The sequence below is a fragment of the Jaculus jaculus genome, chromosome 4 (assembly GCF_020740685.1).
Source record: "Jaculus jaculus isolate mJacJac1 chromosome 4, mJacJac1.mat.Y.cur, whole genome shotgun sequence".
In the NCBI taxonomy this organism is placed as follows: domain Eukaryota; kingdom Metazoa; phylum Chordata; class Mammalia; order Rodentia; family Dipodidae; genus Jaculus; species Jaculus jaculus.
Genome location: NC_059105.1, coordinates 133,135,495 through 133,158,940, shown reverse-complemented (window position 1 = coordinate 133,158,940; position 23,446 = coordinate 133,135,495). Strand labels below are relative to the sequence as shown.

General features: G+C 43.4%; 1 pseudogene; it reads left to right on the top strand.

The window, feature by feature from the left end:
• The first annotated feature begins 8,367 nt into the window (after positions 1 to 8,367).
• Positions 8,368 to 9,454, top strand: LOC101601858 (annotated as a pseudogene).
• The last annotated feature ends 13,992 nt before the right edge of the window (positions 9,455 to 23,446 follow it).

Here is a 23,446-nt window from a genome sequence, read left to right as displayed (position 1 = left end):
AAGCAGAAGTGGTTTTTCCTTCCTGTGAAAGTGAAAGAACAAGATAGAGGACAGAGGTTTTACAGATTTGAGCCTTATCTTTAGAAGCTCTATATCCCCAAGAAGCCAAGGAGTTGAGAAGCATGGTAGCATGTGTTAAGTTAAGCTCCCTGGAAGGGTTGCCTAATAGGAGGTCATCTATATATTGAAGAAGAAGGCTAGGTCTGAGGTCTAAGGTGGCCAGGTCTCATTGTAAAGCCTGGCCAAAAAAAGTGGGGACTGCCCCTAAATCCCTAGGGCAGGACTGTCCAGGTCAATTGTTGGGCCTGCTGGCCTGCTGGGTGTCAAGGTCTTCCCAGGTGAAGACAAAAAGTGGTCTTGCCAGGCGTGATGGTGCACGCCGTTAAGCCCAGCATTTGGGAGGCACAGGTAGGAGGATCACCAAGAGCTCAAGGCCACCCTGAGACTACACAGTGAATTCCAGGTCAGCCTGAGCTACAGTGAGACCCTACCTCAAAAGGAAAAAAAAGTGATCTTGATTTAGGGTATAGGGGAATAGTAAAGAAGGCATCCTTGAGATCAAAAACAGAAAAGTACTTTGAAGAAGGTGGGATGGAGGAGAGGAGGTGTAGGGGTTAGCAACAACTGTAAGGTTTGGGATGATAGCACAATTTATTTTTCGGAGGTCCTGTACTAAAAGATAGGATCCATTAGGTTTTCTTATGTCCAGATTGGGGTATTATGGGCTGTATGGTGGTTTGAAGAGATGGCCCCCAATATAGTCAGATTTTATTAATTTGTAGTTTGCATCTGCAGCCACTTGGCTGGAGGCAGTGTCACTGGGTGGATCTTAAGGTGTGGTGGTGGGTTTCAGATTTCAATCTAAGGATATGCAAAGTGTGCCTAGCTGGAGTGCCTTAAGTGTGCTGTGCCCTGTGGCTTTTGGCTTTTAGGCTGTGCTTCTGTGTGTGTGTGTGTTTGGTCCTGTGAAAACAGGCCAGCTTCTTCTGACATTATGGAACTTCCCCTGGGTCTGTAAGCTTCAATAAAGCTCTTCCTCCATAACTGTACCTGGTCTGGAAGTTCCTCTCAGTGAACCTGAAGCTGTCTGCTACAGGGTGAATGGATGAGGGTGAAAAGAGAGGCTGAGAGTAAATGTTGAATTATGGGCTTTCATCCTTGACGAACAGCAGGAGGGGTAAGGAGTATTGTTCTTGGGAGATGGAAATAGAAGGATCTTCAAGATTTATGAGGACAGGAGTTGTTGCAGTCTGGTTCGCATTGCTGGTAGAAATCACCCAACCAAGAGCATCTTCTGGGAAAAAGAAGTTTATTTTGGCTTACAGGCTCAAGGGGAAGCTCCACGATGGCAGGGGAAAACGCTGGCATGAGCAGAGGGTGGACATCACCCCCTGTCTAACATCAGGTGGACAATAGCAACAGGAAGCTGTGCCAATCACTGGCAAGGGGAAACTGGCTATAATATCCATAAGCCCACCCCAACAATACACTCCCTCCAGGAGGCGTTAATTCCCAAATCTCCATCAGCTAGGAACCTAGCATTCACAACACCTATGTTTATGGGGGACACCTGAATCAAACCACCACATTCCGCCCCTGGCCCCCATAAACTGATAATCATACATGATGTAAAATGCAATGCATTCATCTAATTTTAAAAGTCCCCATAGTTTTTATCAATCCCAATGATGTTCATACATCCCCATAGTCCAAGATCTTTTAACTGAGCCATAATACCAAAAAATAACCTCAAAAAACCCAGAATGGCACAGAATAAAATATTCACACTGCAAAAGATGGCATAGGGCATAGCAAAGAAACATTCAACCACTAAAAGATTTAAAACAACCAGGGCAAACATTAAACTCAAATTCTAAGTCCAACAACTCTTGTCAGTGACAAATCGACAAGTCCGATAATTCTAACCAGCAACAAGTCTCTGGCATTCCAATTCCACCCCTCCAGCTAGGCTACTCACAGTCCTGGAAACCTTCATCAGGGCCAGGAGCTCCTTAGCAGCCATCTCATGGTCCTGGCATCTTCGCTGGGTCTCCACTCCAATCCACGGTTCATCCTCATGGCCCCATGGGGTCTCTATGCAGGCAACCAGCAAACCCGCTTCACATTGCCCATGGCCATTTCCAAAACACAAGACCGTGTTACAAACTCAATGACCCTCTTTCCAGCATTTCTTATACTCCACAATACCAGGTAGGGTGCCAATTTGTTAATCCAGGGGGGAATAAAGCAGACTTTGAAGAACAGGACACTCCTTGAGCACTGAGGCTCCTTCAAGAGTCAACATTCTTCTTGTTGCCCCTGAGCAGCTAGTCGCACAATCCATTTTCCAGGGTCCCCACTGTCCACAGATTGGACATGCCCTGGAAGGGGGCTGAGGATTGGGGCACTCTTTTGGCCATTGGCCGGCTGGCCACAGCAGAAATAGGACCTGTCTTATTTCCAATTTTAATGGAAACTCCTTGAGTCTTTCCCCATTAAGTACGATTTGGGCTTTAAATGCTGTATATATAGCATTTTTGTTTTGTTTTTTGTTTTTCAACAATATCAATTCTCAAGGTGGCCTCAAACTCACAGCAATCCTCCTACCCCTGCCTCTCGAGTGCTGGGACTAAAGGTGTGTGCCATGGCCGGCATATATAGCTTTTATTATGTTGAGATATAAATCCTCTGTGCCTAGTCTCTCCAGCTTTTTTTAATAATATTTTTATGAGAGAGAGAGACTTGGCATGCCATGGCCTCTAGCCGCTACAATCGAACTTCAGATATGTATGCCACCTGGTGCACTTGTATCACCTTGTGTAGCTGGCTTACATGGGACCTGGAGAATTGAACATGAGTCCTTAAACTTCGTAGGTAAGCACCTTAACCACTAAGCCATCTTTAATCTTGTCAAGGCCTTCTCTGCATCTATTGAAATGATAATGTGGTTCTTAGGCTTATTTATTGTTATGCCCAGATCACAAAGTCCCCAAAGACCACCAAGAGTCAAACACCTATGCAACAGCAAAGAGCTTTATTTCAGGATTAAGCTCAGACTCTTGACTTCACCAACTCAGTGGATCCATACAAGAGCCCTGAGCAGCAGGGGGGCAGGTTTTTTATTGGGATTTGAACAAAGAAATAGGGAGAAGTAGGGGAATGGTTACATGATTGGTTGATTTAAGCAGTAACTGCACTTGTATTTTTCTGATAGGCTTAGGATACTGGTGGGCAAAGCTGGTGGGCAGGGGGCTAGGGGAATCTCAAGCAGATTAGGTAGCCTTTATTGTGATTGGCTATGTGTATTTGAGGAACTTTAAACAAACTTATTTTAAGCAAACTTTATCTATGACCACAGGAACGTATGGTACAGACAATTTATTCCCCCTTATCAGAAAACTGACCTTGCTGGGAAGCAGAAACTTAGGCCTATTGATGATTCTGAGGCTTATTATGGCTTCCTGAATCCTTCATTTATGTGGTGTATTACATTAATTGGATTGTGAGGTTTGGCTTGTAGGAATGAGAAAGAGCTTTGCTTGGACTGGGCTAGAGGCAGTTTACATGAAAAGCTTCCTGTTATGCCTGTGTCCTGAGAAGTTGTGCAGGGTTGCTTTGCATAGAAATGAACTACTGTGAGCAGAGGGATATGGAACAGAAAGAAAAATCTTTGGGGGAACTGCTATCAGTTCAGCTGCAATTGAGAGATTATAACCTTTGTTGGGCCAGCTGACCTGCACTGGGGCAACAGGAAGAATGTAGACTCTTTTGAATGGCCCTGAGTGCTCAAGGAATGTCCTGTTCTTCAAAGTTTGCTTTATTCCCCCCTAGATTAACAAATTGGCACCCTAACTGGTATTGTGGAGTATAAGAAATGCAGGAAAAAGAAAGTCATTGAGGTCTTGTGTTTTAGAAATGGCCATGGGCAGTGTGAAGCAGGTTTGCTGGATGCCTGCATGGAGACCCCATGGGGCTGTGAGGATGAATCATGGATTGCAGTGGAGACCCAGTGGAGATGCCGGGACCATGATATGGCTGCTAAGGAAAGCTGCCGGCCCTGATGAAGTTTTCCAGGGCTGTGAGTAGCCTAGCTGGAGGGGGCGGAATTGGAATGCCAGAGACTTGTTGCTGGTTAGAATTATTGGACTTGGAGATTTGTCACTGGCTAGAGTTGTTGGAGCCAGAGTTTGATGTTTGCCCTGTTTACATCATGTATTGCTTAAGTATTTCTTTGCTATGCCCAATGCCATATTTTGCAGTGTGAATGTTTATTTTGTGCCATTATGGGTCTTGGGGGGCTTAGTTTTTGGTATTATGGCTCAGTTAAAACACCTTGGATTATGGAGATGTATTAACACCTTTGGAATTGATAAAAAAAACTATGGGGACTTTTAACATTGGATGAATTTATTACATTTTACATCATGTATGGTTATCAGTTTATGGGAGTCAGGGCAGAATGTGGCAGTTTGATTCAGGTGTCCCCCATAAACAGGTGTTCTGAATGCTAGGTTCCCAGCTAATGGAGATTTGGGAATTAATGCCTCCTGGAGGGAGTGTATTGTTGGAAGCACACTTATGGGTATTATAGCCAGCTCCCCCTTGCTGGTGTTTGGTACACTCTCATGTTCCTGTGGTCCACCTTATGTGGGCCAGGGGGTGATGCCCACCCTCTGCTCATGCCACGATTTTCCCCTGCCATCATGGAGTTTCCCCTCGAGCCTGTAAGCCAAAATAAACCTCTTTTTCTCACAAGCTGCTCTTGGTTGGGTGATTTTTACCAGCGATGCAAACCTGACTGTAACAGGTCCTCTAGCCTCTGCAAACAAACTCCAGGCACATGCACCACCATATACATCTTGTATCAGGATAGGCGTCTCTTTTGCAAGATTGGGAAAATATTCTTCAATGATTTTGTTGAATATGTTCTCTGTGCTTTTGGTATGAATTTCTTCTCCTTGTGGTATACCCATGATCCAGATGTTTGGTTGTTTTAGGGTATCCCACAATTACCTCATATTCTGTTCACTTGATTTTTTTGAACTTGATTTTTTTATCAAAGATTTTATACTCCCAACCAATTTCTTCTGTCTTGTCATCCAAGTCTGAGGTTCTGTGCTCCACTTGATCAACTCTGTTAGTGAGGACTTCTGGACAGGCTTTTTTCTGTTTGTTTGTTTGTTTGTTTGTTTGTTTGTTTGTTTGTTTGTTTGTTTTGAGGCAGGGTGTCACTCTAGCCTAGGCTGATTTAGAATTCACTATGTAGTATCAGACTGGTCTCAAACTCATGTGATCCTTCTACCTTTGTCTCCCAAGTGCTGGGATTAAAGGTGTGTGCCACCCTACATGGCTGCAAGAGAGGTTTTTAAAAGCTCTATTTGAGACTGGATAGATGGCTCATCAGGAAAGGCACTTGACTGGGAAGCCTAATGATTAGGGTTTGATTTCCCAGTACTCTTGTAAAGCCAAATACACAAAGTAGCACATGTATCTGCAGTTCATTTGCAGTGGCTAGAGGTTCTGGGATGTCCATTCTCATTCTCTCTGTCTCTCTTCTATCTCTCTCTGCTTGCAAATAAGCAATAAATAAAATAAAGTATTTTTAATTTTTATTTTATTTTGTTTTATTTATTTATTTGACCTGGGATTCACTATGAAGTCTCAGGGTGGCCTCCAACTCACAGCAATCCTCCTACCTCTGCCTTCCAAGTACTTGCGTGTGCAACCATGCCCGGCTTTAAGGTTTGATTCTCTTGATGCTTTCTGAAATTCATTCTTGCATTTGATCATCTCTTAATTAAGCCTAATCAGCTGGTTGTTGAGATCCTCTATTTGTTGACTCACCTTCAATTTATGTATCTCTCTTTTGAGGTCTCTCTGGTTTTTCTTAATTAAGTTAAGCCTAGTGACAAAGGCTGTGTGCATTTATATGATTGTTGGTTTTTGCTTCCAGTTCTGCCATTCTCTTAATAAAGGTCTCATTGAGTTTATATGTTTTAATTTTGGGATTCAATTTCTGTTGTTTCCTCTATGTTTTCATGAAGGCTTCCATTGTAAGACTAGGCAGTGTTGGTGGAGATCTCTCAGTTTGTTGTCTTTCATTGTCTTGTTTTTTTGTTTTGTTTTTCCACTGGGGTCTTCCCATCTTGAGGTAAAAGTCTTATTTTACTAAGGAGGAAGCAAGCATTTGCTTTTGTAGGATCTTCAGTGAATGTTCTGTTTCAGGTTTGAACCAGATTGTGGTGGATGGGGTTGTCACCACAGATGCGCAGGTTGTGGAAGTTGCAAGTGTGCCAATAGCTCTACTCCCGTGCTGTCCACTCTATGGACCAGGCCTGACCGGTATGGGGGCTTCAGTCTCCAGAGACAACTGGGGCAGGAACACAAGAATGAGGAGGTACCTTGTGGCTCAGCACCAATCAGTCGAGGTAGCCAAGACCAGACCTTGGGTTCACCTGTGCCTACTTGTGCCAGTGAGCATGCTTCCCCAATGGCTACCTGCTCCCAGTAAGCACACTTCCCCTGAGAATATCTTCAATAAAATTATAGAAAAAATTCCCAAATCTTACACAAGAGGAGCCCACCCAGGTATAAGAGGCACAGAAAACCAAATAGACAGAATAAGGGAAGAACTTCTCTGTGCCACATTACAGTTAAAACACTAAATACACAAAACAAAGAGAGTACTAAAAGCTGTAATAGAAAAACAGCCCACCACTTGCACCAGTAAACCCATCAGAGTTATATCCAATTTTTCAAGGGAAAATTTAAAAGCCAAAAGGGCTTGGAATGGGGCTGGAGAGATGGCTCCATAGTTAAGTTAAAGTTCTTGCCTGCAAAGCCTAATGACCCAATTCAATTCCCCAGTAGCCACGTAAAGGCAGATGCACAAAGTGGCACATGCATCTGGAGTTTGTTTACAGTGGATAGAGGCCCTGATGTGCCCATTCTCAATCTCTCTCTCTCTCTCTCTCTGTCTCTCTCTCTCTCTCTCTGAAGTATCTTTTAAAAGGCCAGGTATGGTGGTACACGCCTTTTATTCTAGCATTCAGAGGTAGGAGTTCACGGCCACTCTGAGACTACATAGTGAATTCCAAGTGAGAATGAGCTAGATCAAGACCCTACCCTGAATAACCAAAATAAATAAATAAAATTCAATTAAATTTAAAAAGAAGGATGCGGAATGGAGTATTTCAAATTTTAAAAGACCATGGCTGGGCCTGGGGAGATGGCTCAGCAGTGAAAGGGGCATGTTTGCAAAACCTGTCAGACCAGTTAATTCCCTAGTACCCATATGTGCTGGTTTGACTCAGGTGTCCCCCATCAACTTAAGTGTTCTGAATGCTACGTCCCCAGCTGATGGCAATTTGAAAATTAAAGCCTCCTAGAGGCAGGGTATTGTTGCAGGCAGACTTTTAGGTGTTATAGCCAGCTTCCTGTTGCCAGTGTTTGCCACACGCTCCTGTTGCTGTTGTCCATCTGATGTTGCTCAGGAGGTGATGTCCACACTCTGCTCATGCCACCATTTTCCCCTGCCATCATGGGACTTCCCCTCAAGAACCAAAATAAACCCTTTTTTCCCCCACAAGCTGCTCTTGGTCAGGTGTTTTCTGCCAGCAATGTGAATGTGACTGCAACACCACATTAAGGCAGATGAAAAAGGAGCATATATTTGGAGGTCTTTCTCAGCAGCAAGGGGCCCTGGCATGGCCATTCATATTCATTCTCTCTTGCTCACTTTCCCTCCCTCCCCCCCCTCCCTCCCTCTCTCTCTCTCTCTCTCTCTCTCTCTCTCTCTCTCTCTCTCTCCCTCTCTTCACAAATAAATAAAAATATTTAAAAGAAGCCAGGTGTGGTGGCATGAGCCTTTAATCCCAGCACTCGGGAAGCAGAGGTAGGAGGATCACCATGAGTTTGAGGCCACCCTGAGAATACAGAGTGAATTCCAGGTCAGGCTGGGCTAGATAGAGTGAGACCCTACCTCGAAAAACCATAAATAAATAAATAAATAAATAAAAGACCACAGCTGCCAACTCTAACTACAACACCCAGCAAAATTATCTCTTATACTATTAGGTAAAAGAAAACCTTCATGAAAAACCAGTTTGCTGGGCATGTTGATACACGCCTTTAATCACAGCAATCAAAAGGCAGATTTAAGAGGATTTCCATGCATTAAAGGCCAACCTGGGTATACAGAGTGAGGTCCAAGTCATCCTGGGCTAAAGTGAGGCCCTACATTAAAAAAAAAAAAGCCCTGGCAGCCGTAACCGGCCGGAGAGCGTCCCTGGCTGGCGCTGCGGCGCTCTGCGGTGTCTCGCTGGTCCTCTTCGCGGCTTTCTGCACTGCTTCAGCTGCCGCGGCACCATGGCTGTGCTCATCCTGCTCCTGTCCTTGCTGGTAGCAGGTGTTTTAGGAAATGAGTTTAGCATATTAAGATCACCAGGATCTGTTGTTTTCCAAAATGGAAATTGGCCTACACCAGGAGAGCGAAGCCCAGATGTGGCTGCATTGTCCATGGGCTTCTCTGTGAAAGAAGACCTCTCTTGGCCAGGACTTGGAGTGGGTAACCTATTCCACCCCCCCGGGGCAACCATTGTGGTGATGGTAAAGGGAGTGGACAAACTGGCTCTCCCCCAGGCAGTGTCATCTCCTACCCTTTGGAGAACGCTGTTCCTTTTAGTCTTGACAGTGTTGCAAATTCCACTCATTCCCTATTTTCTGAAGAAACTCCTGTAGCTTTGCAGATGGCTCCCAGTGAGGAAAGAGGGTATATGGCGGGGAAAGCAAACTCAGTTTTTGAATACCTTACAGTCACATTATGGCAGCTTCGTAATCGCCTGTTTCAAGAAAACTCCGTTCTTAACTCACTTCCTCTCAATTCTCTGAGCAGAAACAATGAAGTTGATCTGCTGTTTCTTTCAGAACTGCAAGTGCTACATGATATTTCAAGTTTGTTGTCTCGTCATAAGCATCTCGCCAAGGATCATTCCCCTGATTTGTATTCACTGGAGCTGGCAGGTTTGGATGAAATTGGGAAACGCTATGGGGAAGACTCTGAACAATTCAGGGATGCTTCCAGTATCCTTGTTGATGCTCTACAAAAGTTTGCAGATGACATGTACAATCTCTATGGTGGGAATGCAGTGGTAAAGTTAGTGACTGTCAAATCATTTGACACATCTTCTGTGAGGAAGACAAGGACCATCCTTGAGGTAAAACAAGAGGACCCAGAAACTCCCTACAACCTGGCATATAATTTTGAATATTCAATGGTTTCCAACATGGTACTTTGGATTATAATTGGCTTAGCCTTGGCTGTGATTATTACCTCTTATAATATTTGGAATATGGATCCTGGATATGATAGCATTATTTATAGGATGACAAACCAGAAGATTCGAATGGATTGAACTTTCCTTATGCCAGACTTAGACAAAAGGTTTGGTAATTGGCCGTTTTATTAAAATATACCTTTTAATGTGGTTTAAAGTAGATAGTATACCTGAAATTTATTTTAAAAATATTTTTGTTCTATTTTGTGCATGCTTGTGGTTTTTTTAGAGTGAGTTATAGTACTGACATGAATTTGAATTGTGATATAGAATCCATAATATGCCTGAATATTGTTGATGTAGCCATTTACTAATGTAATTTCATTCCATTTAATAAATTTGGGAATATGTGCTGAAAGAAATGAAAAACACTTAGAATAGCTGTGTTATTTTTGTTGGAAAAATGCACTGAATTTGTTAAAGAAGTTTATGAATGCTTAATTGCCTTACACAGGATAGATGAAAATTATATATGTTGGTATATATTAGGAACCATTTGTGAATATCTTATTTAAATGTAAATATCTCTGAAACAAGAGAAAATATTTTTTAACTTAGAGTAGCACTGAAATACTGGATGTGCTTATACAATTGCTTAGTTTTGGAATTATATCTGTTTGGTAGGCTAGCTGTTTTTCAACCTCTTCTATGAGTTTGGTGATCCATATGATGTAATAGGAAATTAAAAATACTACATTGATTAAAGAAGAGAGTAGCTTTGTGGAACATAGATGCTTGTAATTAGATAAACCAAAATAAATCTGTGGGGGACTTCTTGAGGCATTAATATAAAATATTTTTATTTCAGTAACTTTTTCCCCTGTGAAGTTACTATGGTTCATGGTACAACATCATTCTGTAGAATATTAAGTGGAAGTAGATGATTGCTACTTTTCATGTGGACCAATGTCTATACAGAGTGATAAATAAAGTTAATGATTCCAAAAAAAAAAAAGTAAATGAAAGCTGGCTTTACACATATATGTTCCATTGCCAACCCTACAGAGAATACTGGGTGGAATACTTCACACTGAAAAGAAGAATAAGCATACTCAAGACACTACAGAAAGGAAAAACAGTAATCAAAACTAGAACAAATCCCAGCAGTGTTGAAACAGAGGTAGGAGGACCACCGTGAGTCAGAGGCCAGCCTGGGACTACAGAGTGAGTTCCCTGGGCTTCCTGGAAGAAAAAACAAAAAAATGAAGCAACCAGAAAGGGGGAAAAAAATCAATGCCATTGAAAACACAAAAATAAGATCAATAAAATCAAGAAGGTTAAAAAAAAAAAAAAAACTAGAACAAGGAGGCTGGAGAGATGGCTTAGCAGTTAAGGTATTTGCCTATGAAGCCTGTGGGGTTCCACGGAGGGGTCCCTGCTCAGGGCTGTCTACGGGACCCCAAGAACACTCACGCAGGACACTCTCAATGCAAACCGCACGAGGTTTATTGATTCCGATGCATCAGGGCTCAACACAGATTCCTCTCGCAGGAGGAAAGGTGAAGAGCCCCTAGCCACGTGTTTGGTCAGCTTATAAAGGCTGAAAACTATAGGTATGCAGAGTCATAGGGGCTTTTCAGCCGTGGGTTCCCCTGATTGGGTGGGGCCCACGAGGCGGGCTCGTGAGGGTCCCTCTGATTGGGTAGGGCGTTCAAAGGGCCAGGTCCTTATGGTATACTTTTTACAAAATGGAGGTAGTTGCATACTTTTTACAAAATGGAGGCAGTTGCAAAATGGCAGTTCTGTGATTCAGTGCAGTAGCAAGCAAGCCATATTACAGAAGCTTAAAAAGGCAAGTTAGCAAAGCAGCTAGAAAACAGAGCAGCAGAAATAGGGCAACTTTTATCCTTTCATTTCCCCCTTTTCTTTGTCATAATTCCAATCATGGAATTTCAGTTTCTGCAAGAGACTGGTACTGTTGTTTAAGTATCATGACTTGGACAGTGCTGATCCTTTCTCTAATAAAGGTAACTAATCTATTTATTATTCATGGACCAAAGGTGAAGAGGAGAATTAAGATGATAAGTGGCCCTAGCAAGGTGGAGATCAAAGTAGTCATCCAGGGGGACCTGGTGAACCAAGATTCATACCAAGACTGGTTCTGTTGTCTCTCCCGTTTACGTTGTTCTAGGCTTCCTCGTACTTTCTGCAAGCTGTTCTCTACTAATCCAGACTTGTCTGCATAGAAGCAGCACTCTTCTTTTAGAGCTGCACAGAGTCCCCCCTGTTGTAAAAATAATAAATCTAGGCCTCTTCTATTCTGTAACACAACCTCTGAAAGTGAAGAAACCGAGTCCTTTAGGTTCGGCACTCCTGACTGTAACTCTTGTAGATCCTTGTCTATTGCTAAGCTGAGTGGTTGGAGGTGACAAGGGAAGCTATGCTGGTGCCTGCTCCTGCAACACCCAACCCCATTATTAAGGGTCGAGATGGGGGGTTGTCTTGTTCTTTTGGCAGGTCAGCGGCAGATGTTTCTTCTGTGCGAGGCGATGGTAGTAACCAGCTTGATTGCAGAATCTACCTGACTCTTAATGAAACTGGTTAGTCATCTGAAGTCCCAGGGGCCAAAGGAGATAAGCAAAAGGAATCCAACAAAAGGGCCTAAAAGACTGGGAAGCAAAGTAGTTAGCCAGGGAGATGTGGAAAACCAATTTTTCCTCTAGATTTTTTTTTTTTTAACTTTATCAAGGCTATTTTGTATTAGCCCAGTCTTATCTAAGTAAAACAACATTCTTCTTTGAGGGCTACACAGAGTCCCCCTTCCTTTAAGAATACCAAATTTAGCCCTCTCCGGTTTTGAAGTACAACCTCAGAGAGCGAGGCCAAAGAATCTTTGAGATCTTGTATCCCCTCATGTATGAGGTTAAGATCTCTGTCCACTAAGGCACTGAGTTGTGAAAAATGCTGTTGGGAGGTTACCAGCGAGGCAATGCCTGTTCTTGCTCCCATAACACCAAGTCCCAGGAGCACAGTCTGGGTGAGGGCAGTTAAAGGCTCTCTATTTTGTTTAATGGCAATGCCTTAATCTATAGTAGATGTAAAACTTTCAGAATCATGAATGAAAAATCGTGGCAAAACTATAACTACAACACAATAGTCCTTAGTCTGTAAAAAGTCCTTGTTGACAATAAAGGGAGTCAGCCCCATGGAACAAGCAAGATAGGAGTTACTAGGGGCTTTAGTATATATAAAGGAGTCATTGATAATAGCAGTTTGGTTGCATACCGGTTCAAGAGTCAGAGGAGGGAGCATATCAGGGCCTAATAGACACAGTCCGAGGCCGGAAATGGATGCAAGAGTAATACCCCCCTCTGGGGCAGAGTGCCAGAATAATCCCTCTGCACTGTTAGTAGACACAGGAGATGTAAGGATGGCAATTCCCTCATAAAAGGGAGGTCCTAGAACTTTTAATCTGTATGGCATTTTAACCAAGCTCTATAATTTTATTTGAGGAACTTTAAATAAACTTATTTTAAGTAAACTTTATCTATGACAACAGGAACGTATGGTATAGACAGTCTATTTCCCTTTTATTTCTCCCTCTCATGAGAAGACACTCTAACTGCTTTAGGGGACTGGGTCAAAGACATCAGATCATTTACTACTTCCTGCTGAACGGGACACGAAGTGGAGACTTGTTGCAGTTAGAGAATCTCTCCTAGAGAGGGGAACTATTTTAATGTACCCCAGAGTGTAGGAAGATAATCTTGAAAAATAACTTTGGAAAGAATAAAAGTAAGGAGTTACTGAGAAGTGAACACACAGCAAACTGGTCTTTTTGTAGGTCGAGGGAATCCAGGTAGACAGGCTTGGATCATCTCAGGACCATCTGAGGATGAGCTGGCTGAGATCTTCTTTCAGAACTGTTCATTAAATGGCACAGTAGTATTTAACATGGCTTGTAAAACAGATGAGATGCTAGCAGAGTGATCAGAAACATATACATAACATTTAATCTTAATAATAAAGAGCTATTTTTTTTTTTATCTTTGGTTATACATTTCTCTCTGAGTGTTTAAGACCTTGTAGATAGCCAAAAGTTAATTAAGGATTAATTTTGGAGGTCATTAATGGCTCTCCAAAGAGACTTTAGGGACACAGGAGTAGCCCCATAGCTTACTGGTGTCTTTTGCCTGTTAGGATGAGTCAGCGCCATGCTGGCCAAGTAGTTTTCCCTTCTTTGGGAAGTCAGGAGGACTGATTGCTCCTCAATTGTGACTCTCCTGTTTTACATTGTACACCACTTTTGTTTGGGTCTCCATATCCTCCCTGCTCAGGAAGACAGGTGACTTACCAGGGGGCCACTGTAGAAGTGTCCCATCATCTCCAGTGGCCTCATGACATGGGAGCACAGGCCAAAATATTGACACTTTTTACTCCGATGATTCCAATTGGCTTTGGCTTCTACATAGGTGATTAACACACTTAGAAAGGAAGTTACACCAGCTTGGATGTACATACATATAGAGCACATTTAATTACTGAAATAGACTTAACTAAAGAATGGCACAGGGCTTCTAAAATCATTTTGTCCTATCTTTAAAATTTTTGTTGTACTGTAGTAGCATAGCCATATATCTGAGGTATAGAAAGTAGGCACATCTCCCATTTTAAATATCCAACATTTATAAGTATAGGCAGAACCTGTTACCAGTCTTGAAAACAGTACCAGTTGATTTACAAACTTAATTCATTTAACGTAGAAAACAAGTAAGACAATATAAGATCTTAGCACCTGTGTGAAAACATCTTTGATTAGTTTAGATACCTGTGTGGGTACAAATTACCCAGAGAACATTGGAAACAGAACCGTGGAGTTTGATTTTTTTTTTTTTTTTTCCTCAGATGAGGACCATTGTTTGAGCATGAGGCTGTGCCCTAAAGTAGGGAATATGTCTTAAGGGTTAATTTTGTTATAAGCACTGGACTTAAGATGCCAAAATTGAGACAGTTACTTTACATACAACAAAGTAGAATCTGGTCTTTTCTGAGCCCAAACAGCTAGCTAAATATTAATATAACCCTTGATAAATCTTTTTGAAAGAAAAAAAAACATTATTTGACAACCAATGATTTTGGCTTACACTTGATAACTATTGATTTCATGCACCACAGAAATTTTTATTAACATAAAACAATTTTATGTTTTACCCATGACTTAAATTTGATAAAGCTCAAGCAAACTATCCCAACATACTTCAGCCTGAAAATATATTTTTTATATCCATATATATATATATATATATATATATATATATATATATATATATATTATATCCACACATCTTCATCTACATACTTTAACATTCTGATCTAAGTACCATTCAAACGACATTTTTAATAAGCACTCTATGTCCCAACACTGAAAAATTCCTTCCCAGTTTTTTTCTTTTTGGGGCATTCATGAACCTAAGATCCTCTTTCCTTGTAATACATACATTGATCCTTCTCAAGGGGCTTCCTAAAGCCCTCAGGTTTTTTTTTTTTTCTTTTTTTTAATCACTGTAGCCAATATCCTATCTAAGTTCCTTTCTTGTCTTGCTTTTAATGTCTGGAGTGGACTGCCTTATCTATGTCATTGTTATCACTGCCTGTTGACCGGGAGAAGTAAGGTCAAAAGGAGTATATCTCTGGGAAGCCTCCATCAAGCATTCTAAAAAGATAGAGGGAGGTTACTTTAGCCAGATTCGTGGGACGGCGAGCAGCCCCCCTGAGACCTGCCATCAGAGCCTGGTGGTAGACTGTCAGTTGCTCCCTACCTTCTGCTGAGTTGTAATTGCATTCAGGTCGGGTGAGAGGGAATCCCACATCAATCTCATTTGGGAGCTAGGTAGGCTGCTCATTTGGGCCTGAGACATGCTAGGTCAGGGGGAGGACCAAAGGCTCATACGGTAGAATCAGGTCCTTCAGTTTCTAGTCCCTGCAGTGGGCCCATCTCCTCCTCCCTCAGCCAAAGCTGGAGCGGGGAGAGCAGGGGGCTAAGGTGGGGGAGATGGAATCGGGGCAGAGGGCCACTCGGGAGGGTCCTCTATTTCAGGATATATTTTGGGCTGAGCCGAGGGGTCTGTGGCCATTCGGCTTGGTTGTTGGGCCACTGCCAGGACTTGGGAGCCTGACCGTGGCGGGGGTGGATCCAGGGCTTGACCCATGCCGGGGGATCCATCATTAGGCTCTCCCAGACCAGGATGTATGGCTGTTGATCTGGGTGAGAATGGGTCCCTTCTGAAAAACAATATTCTTAACAGCAGAAATAATGGTTAGATCAAATGCTCCCTCTGGCAGCCACTCAAAGGAGCAGAAAGTCTGTTATTTACCTTTTTTTTTTAATTTTTACAGATAAGTCATGAGACTTACTTCCAACTTCAGAGAAATGAGATACCGTCAGAGTCAGGGGGGTCGTCATAGTCTGTCCCATAATTAGAAACAAGAGTCCACAAACAAACACAAAATAGATACTGACAAAAAGAAACCAAAAACCGTGACACCTCCGATGTGTCCAGAACAGAAAACCAAATGCAGTTTCAGATGGAAGATGCCTCTGTGGTTTCTCCTGAAGGAGAAATACACAATCTTCCTTTACCAGATAGGAGACTGTCAGCCACCCTGACTCTCCTCAGATCCTGGGGCGTCCCCCAGGATTGCAGCCTGTGGTCCTGCCAACCACCATTGTCAGGTCCTCACGGTCCTGAACAACAGCTGCCCAAACCGAAATTAAAACAGATCAGAGCAACAGAAATCACTCAGGCAAACACTCAGACAAACACTCAGACAAGCAGCACTGCAGACATTTACATTGTTTACCTCCAAGGGGGTCTCCGGAGTCCTGGGTGGACGTGCAAATCCCTGGACGAGTCCTCAATTGAAAGACCCCCAGAGGGAGACCTTCACTCAAGTCTCGAGATAGCATGCACCCAAAGACACACAGGAGACCCAACTTGCTGCAAAAGCATGAGGCTTTATTCAGGAAACCAGAGCTCTGGGGTCGACACATATCTCACACAGGAGACAGAGGTGTTGACTCTTTGCCATTTTTTTCAGTAGTAAGTTTTTGATTTAATTCTTTACTAACCCTTTGTCATTTCTTGGGATGAATGTTAGGTCCATCAATCATAAACCATGGACATGTCTTATCAACAAAAATAAAAAACTGTATAAGATCCTTTTTCTTTACCCATATTCTTCGCTCTCTGAGAGAGGTTTTTAAATCCTTTATGAAAGAAGCCTCTTTAGACAATGAATGGCCCATCTTGATGGGATGGAATGAAGAGGGAAAACTTACCAGGTCTTGCCGTCTTCTTGGGCGGAGAAGTGGTGACCATTCAGGAACACTCTGGAGCTCATGTGCTGGGGGCTCTCCGTCCAGCAGGGGTCCGTGCCTCGAGCCGCCACGTTGGGCGCCCGTCGTCACCAGGGACGTTCTTTCTGGCTTCCAACAGGATACGTTCCCTCTCCTCGGTCGTGAAGAGGGTCTGGAGTAACTGCTGGCAACCATGTGGGCTGGTGGGAGAAAACTAGGGATTCCATGAGTGCAGTTAATTTTGAGGGGTCCTCCGAGAAGGGAGGGTGGTTGGCCTTCCAATTATAAAGGTCTGCAGAGGAGAAAGGCCAATATTGTAGGGGTGGCAGAGGTCTCTGAGATGGGTCCTAAAGGGGGTGGGGGTCCTATAGCCCTGAGTGGTAGGGCAACGGTAGTATCAGGAGACAGAGCTCGCCTACTCCGGGTCCCCGTGGCTGGGCCCCCCTGTGTCCCTTCTTGTGAGGGGGCAAGAAGAGGAGCTATGGGGGCGTGGATTGGCGGGTAGGGAGGTGGTGAATCCAGGAGGAGCTCCATCTGAATGTCCGGGTAAATCTTCTTTTCCTTCTGGGAAGGTCCTGCAACGAGAACTTTTGAATACCCCGAGGGGCTACTGTTAGTGGGCTGGGGAGGAATCCAGGGCTTCAACCAGGAAGGCGGGTCTTGGATAAGATCCTGCCAAGTAAAAATGTAAGGCATCTGGTCGGGGTGGCCTCCGGGCTCCTGCAAGGTGATCGTTTAACAGCCTGAGTAAGATCTGGGTTAAAGGTCCCTCCTCGGGGCCATCCAACATTAAACATAGTCCCTTCTCCCTCACATAAGAGTTTGCCATTTTCCTTTCTTTATTTCAACAGATAAATTATGAGCTCAGCTCTTAACGTCAGTCCAGTGAGCTAAAGTCAAGTCCAAAGGGGTTGAGATAGTCTGTCCCATGTTGGAAGGGGAATAAAAGAGATAGGAGAACAAAAGGATCTGGAGAACACCGAGAACAAAGAGACAAAGGCGGCCCGATCGCTGCTCGAGTAAAAACGAAACTGAAGCAGATGGCGGCGAGCGGGACCCAGATGATGCTTCCCGACAGAGGCGAACTCGATCCGAGTTCTTCAGATAGGAGACAGAAAAACCTGTCTCCTGGGGGCAATCAGGAGCGTCCTCCAGATTGCTGGGTGGTGGTTCTCAGGCCCGTCAGCCCCAACTCAGAGCACCCAAAGGGAAGGCATCCAGATACTGAAACCGGTTGAAATTGAGAATTTTTCCAGAGGACAGATATAAAAGTACAGACATACACAGACAAGACGGGAGGCGCCTCTTACCTCTGAGGGGTCCTAGATGAGGTCTGGGGTCCTGTAGAGACTCCTGGCTGGCTCGCCAAATGTGGGGTTCCCCGGAGGGGTCCCTGCTCAGGGCTGTCTACGGGACCCCAAGAACACTCACGCAGGACGCTCTCAATGCAAACCGCACGAGGTTTATTGATTCCGATGCATCGGGGCTCAACACAGATTCCTCTCGCAGGAGGAAAGGTGAAGAGCCCCTAGCCACGTGTTTGGTCAGCTTATAAAGGCTGAAAACTATAGGTATGCAGAGTCATAGGGGCTTTTCAGCCGTGGGTTCCCCTGATTGGGTGGGGCCCACGAGGCGGGCTCGTGAGGGTCCCTCTGATTGGGTAGGGCGTACAAAGGGCCAGGTCCTTATGGTATACTTTTTACAAAATGGAGGTAGTTGCATACTTTTTACAAAATGGAGGCAGTTGCAAAATGGCAGTTCTGTGATTCAGTGCAGTAGCAAGCAAGCCATATTACAGAAGCTTAAAAAGGCAAGTTAGCAAAGCAGCTAGAAAACAGAGCAGCAGAAATAGGGCAACTTTTATCCTTTCAAGCCAAAGGACCCAGATTCAATGCTGCAGGGCCCACGTAAGCCAGATGCGTAAGGTGGCACATGTGTCTATAGTTTGTTTACAGTGGTTGAAGGCCCTGGAGTGCCCATTTTCTCTGTCAGCCTCTCCCTCCCTCCCTCCCTCCCTCCCTCCCTCTCTCTCTCTCTCTCTCTCTGCCTCCCCCCTTTCTCTATCAAATAGATAAAATAATTTTTTAAAAAAATTTGAACTAGAACAGGGGCTGGAGAGATGGCTCAGCAGATAAGATACTTGCCTGATAAGCCCTATGGCCTAGGTTCAATTTACAGTACACACATAAAGCCAGATGCACAAAGTGGGACATGTATCTGGAGGTCACTTGCAATGCCAAGTAGCTCTGGCATGTCCATTCTCTCTCCCTCCTCCCTTCAAACCCCACTTGCAAATAAAAATATGTGTTTTGTTTTGTTTTGTTTTTAAGGAGGGGATGGGGAAATGGCTCAGCAGTTTAATGCACTAGTTTGCAGTGCCTGATAGCCTGGGTTTGATTCTCCAGTACCTACATAAATCCAGATGAACAAAGTGGCACATGCATCTGAAGTTTGTTTGCAATGGCAAGAGGCCCTGGCATTCCCATACTCACTCTCTGACTACCTCTTTTCTGTCTGCCTCTTTGTCTCTCTCTCCCTCTCTTAGTCTGCTTGTAAATAAATTTAAAAATATATTTTAAAGCCTCCACCAAACTCCACAGGGTTTTTGTTTTGTTTTTTAGTTTGTTTTGTTTTATTGTTTGTTTGTTTTTTGGTTTTTTTTTTAATTTTATTTATTTATTTATTTGAGAGCGACAGACACAGAGAGAAAGACAGATAGAGGAAGGGAGAGAGAATGGGCGCGCCAGGGCTTCCAGCCTCTGCAAACAAACTCCAGACGCATGCGCCCCTTTGTGCATCTGGCTAACGTGGGACCTGGGGAACCGAGCCTCGAACCAGGGTCCTTAGGCTTCACAGGCAAGTGCTTAACTGCTAAGCCATCTCTCCAGCCCTGTTTTTTTTGGTTTTTTGAGGTAGAGTCTCACTCTAGCCTAGGCTGACCTGGAATTCACTACTCAGGGTGGCCTTGAATTCATGATGATTCTCTTACCTCTGCCTCCTGAGTGCAGGGATTAAAGGCATGTGCCACCACACTTGGCTTCCACAAGTCTTTTGTTGTTGTTGTTTCTCAAGGTAAGATTTTACTTTAGCCCAGGCTGACCTGGAATTCACTATGTAGTCTCAGGGTGGCCTTGAACTCACAGTGATCCTCTTACCTCTACCTCCTAAGTGTTGGTATTAAAAGTATGTGCCATCAAGCTGGAGAGATGGCTTGGTGGTTAAGTGCTTGCCTGTGAAGCCTAAAGACCCCAGTTTGAGGCTCTAATCACAGGGAACAAAACAAACACTCAACCAATGGGACCTCATTAAACTAAAACACTATGTACAGCTAAGAAAACCATCAACAGAGTCAATAGACAACCTACAAACTTGAATAAAATCCTTCCCAGCTATCCATCCTACAGAGTTTTAATATCTAAAATATACAAAGAACTCCACAAACTAAGCACAAAAAAAAAGTCAACCCAGCCATAAAATGGAGAACTAAACAGAGTCCTTAAAGGAAGAAGTACAAATGGCCACCAAACATCTAAAATATTGAACCTCTCTAGTTATCAGGGAGATACAAATAAAATCTTTTGAGGGGATGGAGAGATGGCTTAGTGGTTAAGGAGCTTGCCTGTGATGCCTAAGGATCCATATTCGACTCCAGATCCCACATAAGCCAGATGCACAAAGGTAAGGCAAATGCAAGGTCACATATGCCCACTAGGTGACGCAAGCATATGGAGTTTGACTGACTGCAGTGGCTGAGGGCAAGGTGTGCCAATTCTCTCTCTCTCTAAAAATAAAATAAATATGGGATGGAGGGATAGCATAGTTGTTAAGGCACTTGCCTACAAAGCCAAAGGATCCAGGTTTGATTCCCCAGGACCCATATAGGCCAGATGCACAAGGTGGCACATGCATCTGGAGTTCATTTGCAGTGGCTGAAGGCCCTGGTGTACCCATTCTCCCTCTCTATCTATATGCCTTTCCCTCTACTTCTCCCTCTCCCTCTCCCTCTCTGTCAAATAAATAAAATAAATTGAAAAAAAAATAAATCTGAGTGTGGTGGCACATGACTTTAATCCCAGAACTCTGGTAGGAGGATCACTGTGAGTTCAAGGCCACCCTGAGACTACAGAGTGAATTCCAGGTTAGCCTGGACTAGAGTGAGACCCTACCTCAAAAAACAAAAATCAAATAAAAATGTAAACACATAAAAAAATAAAAATAAAAATAAAAATGAGTACTGGTGAGGGTGCGGACAAAAGTGAACCCTCATCACATGTAAAATGTACAACCTTCATGGAAATAAGTAAGGAGGCTCCTCAAGAAGATATTCTGTTTTTGTTTGTTTTTATTTGAAAGTGACAGACAAACAGAGAGAGAAAGAGGCAGAGAGAGAATGGATGCACCAGGGCCTCTAGCCACCGCAAACGAGCTCTGCATGCATCTGGCTTACGTGGGTACTGGGGAATCAAGCCTCAAACCGGAGTCCTTAGGCTTCATAGGCAAGTGCTTAACTGCTAAGCCATCTCTCCAGCCCAAGAAGATATTCTGAATAAGACATATGAAGGCCTACTTCTTTGAATAACAGCACATCCAGAAGCTATAAATTGCTACTAAAAATTTTCAGTGCCAGAGATGGGATACCTACCAGTGAGTTGTTGGCCAGGGAGGTCCCTGCTGCCTCCAGAACATTACAGGCTTTTTCCAAGGCCCTTGGTTTCCAAGGAGTAACAGATGGTAAGACCCTAATGCTAAAGACTTCACATGTGTGGACAGCAACCTGGTGCTGAGCTGGAAACCATCTCCCTGTAGACCAGCCAATTGTAAGCTGGAAAAAGCTGCACTGCACGCAGCCCTATGGTAGACAAAAGTCATCAGCAGTGGAAACAGTGGACACTGGAAGTCTCAAGTTTGGCCAGACAGGCCAAATGACCAAATGGGCACAATACTGGTATGTCTGCCCTGGGGGAAGCCAACTGCTCTATAATTGGACTGAAGGTCCGCTCTATGTATATGCCTGGTACTGAAAACCTAATCAAAAGCTTATGGCACAGGAGGTCATTGCCTTAGGGGTATAAAGCCTGCTCTTGTCTGGCTAAATGCATATATAATTCACAGAAAACTGCCCTGAAAGCACTACACTTAATGTTCATATTCATATATTAATGCTACTCTCACTTTTGGTTAGAGAAGCTTCTTCAGATGGCAGTGACCACTGGGATGACCCAAAAGGCAACATAGTGCAGAGAAGAAGTGGCGGAGCAGAGCTCAGCCCTAAAGCATCTCTATCACACCCTCCAAGGCTCAGGGTCCATTGCCGAAGAGGTGGCAGGAAGAATGTAAGAGCCAAAGGAAGGGCACCACTCCTTACAATGCAACTTTCCAGACAGAAATTGACCTCGATATCCATGCCCTCACAGTGCCTAGCAATGCCTACACAAGACCCTCATAATAGGAGAAAAAGATGGTGGCATCAAAATAAAAGAGAGACTAACAGAGAGAAGGAGGGAATATGATGGACACCTGAGTTGTGAAGGGGAAAATGGGGGGGAGTATCATGGTTTATTGTCTGTAAGTATAGAAGTTGTCAATAAAAAAAATTTACAAAAAAAGAATTTATTTATCACTCCTAAGCATATACTCTAAAGACTGCTATAGAAATACTTGCTCAGCCATGTTTGTTGTTGCTGTATTCATAGTAGGTAGGAGATGGAATCAACTGATGAATACATAATGAAGATATGGTACATATATACAATAGAAAAAATGAAATAATACAATTTACAGGAAATGGATGTATTTTGAAAAATAATGCTAAACAAAATTACACACGTTCTCTCTTATATGCAGATCATAATATGAATTCGTCTAATTTGTTTATTAGTCATAGTAGACATCAGTAATACTGGTTAGGAAGCTAGAATGAGGCTGGGAGAGAAGAGGAGCAGAGCCAGGATCAAAGAGGGAAAACCGACAGGCAAGTAGAGAGAACACAAGAGATGGAAGGGCCTGGGGGGAATAGGGGTAAGGGAGGGAGAGGAGAAAGGAGAAACACAAAACTAATGATGGCATGAGTCAGAATTATATAAACCTAACCCTTAGCTAGCTAATTAAAAGATACAACTGTTTTCAAATTTTTTTTAACTTTTTAAAATTTTATTTATTTGAGAGAAAGAGAAGCAGATAGAGAGAGCAAATGAGCACACCAGGGCCTCCAGCCACTGTAAATAAACCCCAGATGCATGTGCCCCCTTGTGCATCTGGCTTATGTGGGTCCTGGGGAATCAAACCTGGGTCCTTTGGCTTTGCAGGCAAGCACCTTAATCACTAAGCTGCCTCTCCAGACCAAGAGTCTGTTTTTTACATGTGTCAGTAAATACCAAGAAGACCCAAGACCCATCTGAAAAACAAGAAAGAAAAGCTGACTGCCTTCATGAGATAAGTCATCTCTGTCACATCTGCCAGGGCCCAGAAAGCATTATAAAGAAGTGACACATTATGGGCTGGAGAGATGGCTTAACAGTTAAGACACTTACCTGTGAAGCCTAAGGACCCAGGTTCCATCTTCCAAGTCACACGTAAGCCAGATGCACAAGGTAGCACACGCGTCTGGAGTTCGTCTACAGTGACTAGAGGCCCTGGTGTGTCCATTCTCTTTCTCTCTCTCTCTTTCTCCTATCTGTCTCTAATAAATAAATAATTAAATGAAAAAAAAAGAAGTGACAAAATAAGCATGAGTACGAGTTTTTTTATGTTTCTTTTTTTTATTTTTATTTTTTTCAATTTTTTAAAATATGAGTACCACTTTGACTGCTAGCCT